Raw genomic sequence first — 6,749 nt, forward strand, 5'->3', positions numbered from 1 at the left:
ATTATACATTGCCTGAATTGAGACAACATGGTTTAAACCCACAATTGTTATAGTATAGTATTTCAACTTTTCTCTAGAATTAACCTGAGTAAGGACTGGTATGCCAATAGTATTACAGTATATCCATATAGCTTTCAAGTCTCGTGGATCTGGCGTCGATTTTGGTTTCTGGACTGTCTTACATCAGACCTTAAATATCACACATTTTTTTTTCTAGGTAGGCCACTATTACAGATGATCTGAAATGTGCTCCTAATTCACCTTAAGTTTTCTTCAATGTTTTTTTTGCCTGTTCTGTATTTTATAGGATCCATTTTGTCTAGATTTATGCCAGCCAGACACAGCCCCTACACCAAAAGAAAGGAAAGCACTTGAAGACGCCATGGACTCGGAAGATAGTTTGCCTGTCAGATCCATCGACACCAAAATGTTGGCAAAAGCAACAACTAGCAGAAGCTGGGCTTGGTGAAAATAACATAAAAGTACATAACAGTATAAATCCGGATGAATTCCAGGAAGTAATATATGCTAACTTTCCCAAGCTGATGGATGCTGGGGGTTTTGAGATAATAATATGCTTTGGGAGTGGAAAAAAGCTTACCCCAATTAGGGGGCATATTCACCCCTGAATATAAAATATAAATCAGGTCAATGTAGAGTCTATATACGACCAATTCAACATGCACTAAACATGGATTTAGAAAGGATAAAGAGGCATAATATGATCAGTTATCAATCAATCAATCAGTCAAATTCACCTATATAGCGCAAGTATCCATTAAATAATATTCAAAGGCGCTCGAGTTATGTGTGAATTTGAAACACATCCTTAAGAAAGTTCTAATAGATAAAATATAAAAGACAGTTTATAAATGATTATTAATACATCATTTTTAATTGTTTACTCTTTTAGGAAATGAGGACTCTGGATTGACACAGAAGTGTCCAAAATGCCAAAATAACATTTCATTCTGTGTTTTAAAGAAACATTTGGCAAGCTGTGCAAGTAGCAGGTAACTATGAAATATATTTTCTATTTTGTATTTTTGACATTTATAAATGATATGAATGAATGAAATCAATATGATTGATACAAATATTCATACTTTCAATCTATACATAATTATTTCTTAATATTGAGTCTCTACGGAGCCCTGAAAGGGACTTGGTTTAAAAAAAGTATAAAGTATTATTTTGTAAAAATCTCCCCAAATAATATTTCCTTCCCTGAAAATATATTTGAATTCATATTAAATAAAGTCTCAGCATTGCATTGTTATTGTAAGAACAGATTCTGATTTCCTAGTGCTCAGATTTAACCCAAACCAACAATAGAAATCCATGTCCTTTCTAACATTAGGCCTAATACAGTAGATTGTTTGATTTGGCTTGTAACACGTTATATCCTCATTGCGGACTTATAAAATCCGCATACGCCTTAAAACTAAAAGAAAATAAATACGTTTAGAGTCCGTACTGAGCCCTAAAAATCCGCAATGAAAATATAACGTGTTTTGTTTAAAAAAAAAAGTAGTATCTTTAATCATCAAGCCTTATTTTAAAATTGTTTATTAAATATTTTTACTGATCACTTCTATTTTATTAGACCTAGTCCTCCATCAACAGTATCCATACCACCTGAAGAACAGGTAAAACGAGCATGTTTGCTGTCACTGACTGTATTTTTGTATAACTTATGTAATAATGATCACAACTGTTTGCAGCTGACTCGATTTTTAACTAATGTTTGAACTATAATAATAATTAATTTAGAAAAAATAATTCTCCATTTTCGAAAAAAGAAAAAATTGTCATCCAATGTTTCTGGAACAAGGTTAACACACTTTACTGTATAGGTAAGAGATTTTCCACATGAACTGTCATTTTTTTCTGTTTTTTTTTTTTTTTCAGGTTGAAGAAAATGATACATTGTATGATCCAGACCTCACTCATAGTCATACTCCTAATGAAGCTCATGTAAGTATAATGTATCTGAAGAATGTACTTTATTCTAAAAGAAATATTTGTAATAATAAAGCAAAGTCTTATTGTATTTGCAGCTATTCACCTTCTCTTGAGAAACCTTCCAGTAGTACATTGTAAATTAGGTAGTACAGTAGTTCACAATTCACATAGACGTACTACACACTGTAATAATATGGAATTTGCCCCCCACCCCCACCATGGCAAGGTGGTGAAGCATTCACCCTGAAAGCAAAGGTCCCAGCTTTAATCCCTCCAGATAATAATCAACTTATTTTATATTAAGGAATTGTTTTTACCATAATTACAAAATGATATCGACCAGTTAGGCATTAATGTGATACAGGTGTGGACTGTTCCATTATAAAATAGGGTTGTATTTTTTGTTTATGGTATTGAATTTCTTAAATTTAATTACCAGTATTATTATGTATTAGATGCTGTGATTCATATTTTATGTTATAAAATTTTTATATTTCCTTATAATTATTTTTTTTTTTATTGTATTCAACATTTTAATATTTTATTTACATTAATTTCTTTTATATTAACACCATCTATCTTTCCCATCAGGAAGGCGGATCAAGAACTTCAGACGTCTACTTGAGCTGAACTGCACTACACTTACCGACCAAGCAGTATGTGACATTTTGTGTGCAGCTGACAGGGAAGAATATAATATATTGTAAATAAAGTAATATAATGTAAATAATTAAATAAGTAAAAAATAATTTAATATATTTGTAATTAATGTATAATGCAGTAATTGTTATTAAACAGTTTCTATGGTTCTAATCAATAAATGCATCACTATTATGTTCAGTTACATGTTTGTCCAAGTTTATTGAGTGTGAATGTGTGAATTGTACTTCATGTTTTTGCAGCATCATAATTTTCTAATTAAATATTCCTTGGAATAGCAGTCATACAATTGTTTTTTTTTTAATTAGGCAGCTGCTGTGTTTTGTTTAAAAAAAATCATGATGCTGTAAATTACATAATACTCTTTAGTTTTTTTTTTGTACAAAACAAAATATAGACGCACTATAACATCGGAAGTTGTTGGCCATTTTGAATATATAATTACAATACCAATGTTCATTAATGCACAACATCTTGGAAGTAGCATGGTACCATTGCTGCTGGAGAAACACCGATGTTCAAGTTTGTTTATTTATCGAAGATTTTTGTTTTTGCGGACATTTTGAAAAGAGACAGCCATTTTAATGAAAGTATACTTGAAATAGGCAGCTGAATTTGGCATAGAATCATTCCTAGAGATCTGAAAACATGCAAAAATACTTACAACACATGATATTATTACTTATTTTTTTAAAATTCTTAACATTTAACTGTTTAAAGTGAAATTTGAGGAAACTGGTGGCCATTTTGAATATACAATTAGCAAAGTTCCGTGATGCATAACACGCGTAACGCCTTCCTCGTTCCGTTATCAAGTGATGGTTTTATAGATTTTTAATTCTTTGGAGTCAAGCCTCAATATATTATGATATATTGCACTATACAATAAGCTACAATAATTACTATACATTAATGCCTATACCCTATATTTACACACAACAATCCATTGGTATTACTTCTAAAATGAAATATTTAACTTCAAAATTGCATGATTCTGCCTAATGAAACTGCCATAATTCTGCCGTAGGCTCTAGACCTAGGCCTACTTCTTCTGGTTCTTATAGGCTCATTCCCACAGCCGTTGAAATATTTGATTTGACCCCATGTCAAAGGTTATATTTTATTTGTAAATGCGCCGAATGTAAATTTGCCGAATGTAAATGCGCCGAATGGTAAAAGGGCCGAATGTAAATGCGCCGAATAGTAAAAGGGCCGAATGAAAATGCGCTGAATGGTAAAAGAGCCGAACGTAATGGTAAAAGGGCGGAATGAAAATGCGCCGAATGGTAAAAGAGCCGAACGTAATGGTAAAAGGGCCGAATGTAAATGCGCCGAATGGTAAAAGAGCCGAACGTAATGGTAAAAGGGCCGAATGTTAATGCGCCGGATGGTAAAAGAGCCGAACGTAATGGTAAAAGAGCCGAACGTAATTGTAAAAGGGCCGAATGTAAATGCGCCGAATGGTAAAAGAGCCGAACGTAATGGTAAAAGGGCCGAATGTAAATGCGCCGAATGGTAAGCTGTTACCGAAGGCAGCGATGGCATTCCATACGCCTATGGTTCCGGTGGTGGAACAAGTCTTCTCTGATAAGGACTCTAAACCAGGGTTGCCATTTGGCCTTTTTGACGGCCAGATTCCTCAAATCTGGCCGTATAAAAATTTGCCTGGCCGTAGCATTTGAAAAGTCACGGCCAAACTATATTTGGCCGAATTTTTGAAAAGATTACATTTTTTCAATATAGGCCTAATATAACGTAGACTTGTTTTAGATATTTTGTTTTTTAGCTTAAATTCTATATTTGATTCCAATCTTGTACTTGTTTGTACTTGCACTAAACACTTAATATATGTTCCCCGATTTGACGTAAGAGAGTTTATTTAAAAGATAACAGTTACATTTAATAATTTAAATTGTTCGGATGAAATATATTGTTATGAAGTTTATCCTCGTTTAAGCTTTATGAAGACAGTTCATTGCAAGTTTGTACCATATATTGTGTGTCTTTGTATATGTTCCATCTTACTAGTGGAGGTTCTATCGCTTTTGAATATAAATTAAATACTGTACTTTAATTAATTTATTATTGCCCACTTGAATTGTATAGCCCTAGGTGCCGCAATGCTCTTTATGTAGAGCGAGTCCAGCAAACTTTGGTTTGTTGCATTTTTTTTTGCTATATTTTTTTAAAAATTGGATATGATGTAGAGTAAACATAGATAAATCAAAAAAGTATGTGCAACATATTTTTTTTCATACGTAAGGAGGGTTGCCAGCCTTTTCAAAATGGCCGCCGTTTTTCCCTAAAATTGTCACCAATATTGTTAATGTATGTCATTAAAATGCAGTATTCAATTGGAAATCCACTCATAACAATGACAGCAACAGTTAACTAAATATTGTACACATTTTTTAGCTATTACAATTTAAAATGGCTGCCATTTTCCATTATTTTAGCTTTTTAGCATACATATTAATATAATAATAACCGACCTGTACAAAAACTCTGATAGAGCTAGTTATATGCAATTGCCATATGCTGTTAATGGTTATTACCATAATTATATATGTGATATCATCAGGCATTGTAGTCCAGTCCGAAATGTAGCAATATCAGAGGTTGCATTTTTTTTTGCTATATTTTTTAAAAATTGGATATGATTTAGAGTAGACATTGATAAATCAAAAGAGTATGTGCAACATTTTTTTTTTTTCATACGTAAGGGGGGTTGCCAGCAGTTTCAAAATGGCCGCCATTTTTTCCTAAAATGTTCACTAATACTGTAAGTTTATGTCATTAAATTGCAGTATTCAATTGGAAATTCACTCATAACAATGACAACAACAGTTAACTAAATATTGTACACATTTTTGAGCTATTACAATTTAAAATGGCTGCCATTTTCCATTATTTTAGCTTTTTAGCATACATATTAATATAATAATAACCGACCTGTACAAAAACCTGTCTCTTATACACATCTTGTGTATACACATTTAATAGAACTGTGCAATTCATATATTCATTTCAACTTCAATTAACATTTATTGAGCATACTCTGGGTTTTGACATGAAAGATAGTGATAACTCCAATTAAATTATAGTTTAATTACGATACAGTAGGTGTTTAATAAAAAAAGGTAAATATTGCTAGTATAACGTATGCAGCGCCTTCCGTTTCCCATAGAAAGGGCGTTCGGATAAAGCACGACGTCGTGATATCTTATGTAGTAGGCTATACTATACATTTGAAATAGTAGTAATTGTGGAAAAACTGCAGCTGACAGGTGAACGTGCTATTCTTATGTAACACTTTTTTTTCTAACTGATACTGGTTTGTTTAAGATATACTAAGAAATGATAAATATAGTCATAACACCATGGGGTTCACCAGTAAGGTTCACATAAAAGCAAAAATTAATTCCGGAAGATGAACAAATACAGTTCGAGTATTGAATCACAATGACTTGTATTACTTTCTTTTTGTAGTTGTTTCATACTATCTTATAGTTAAAACACGTATTCAAAATTTGTATATATGAACATCGGTCTGGTATTGTCGATCAAAGAAGCCACAAAATGGCAGCCATTTTAAATTGTAATAGCTCAAAAATGTGTACAATATTTAGTTAACTGTTGTTGTCATTGTTATGAGTGAATTTCCAATTGAATACTGCATTTTAATGACATAAACTTACAGTATTTGTGAACATTTTAGGAAAAAATGGCGGCCATTTTGAAACTGCTGGCAACCCCCTTACGTATGAAAAAAAATGTTGCACATACTTTTTTGATTTATCAATGTCTACTCTACATCATATCCAATTGTTAAAAAATATAGCAAAAAAAAATGCAACCTCTGATATTGCTACATTTCGGACTGGACTTTATATCAATGCTCATTCGGGTCCGATGGCACCTCCAATTTCAAGCAAGTTTTGTAGAGACTTCTTCGAAGTTACTCTGGAGTTAGGTTGCATATGAGAATGAAGGAGATAATTCTGATAGCAACATTGATTTATTGCTTTAAGTACTGCGACAATAACATTCAGAGGCGAATTTCGAAAGTTTAGATAAAAAGTATTTATTAAAGTTTTCATAGGTTTGTTTTAACGCCAGTTTGT

General features: G+C 32.2%; 1 long non-coding RNA gene across 1 annotated transcript; it reads left to right on the forward strand.

The window, feature by feature from the left end:
* Nucleotides 1-12: 12 nt before the first annotated feature.
* LOC117119883 lies at nucleotides 13-2,786 on the forward strand. Its single transcript, XR_004447249.1, has 4 exons — nucleotides 13-1,013; nucleotides 1,607-1,649; nucleotides 1,912-1,977; nucleotides 2,557-2,786. It is a non-coding gene; the product is annotated as an uncharacterized LOC117119883 (long non-coding RNA).
* Nucleotides 2,787-6,749: the final 3,963 nt, after the last annotated feature.

The sequence above is a fragment of the Anneissia japonica genome, unplaced genomic scaffold, assembly GCF_011630105.1.
Source record: "Anneissia japonica isolate Jap-2015-1 unplaced genomic scaffold, ASM1163010v1 scaffold724_len3256291_cov202, whole genome shotgun sequence".
NCBI lineage: Eukaryota > Metazoa > Echinodermata > Crinoidea > Comatulida > Comatulidae > Anneissia > Anneissia japonica.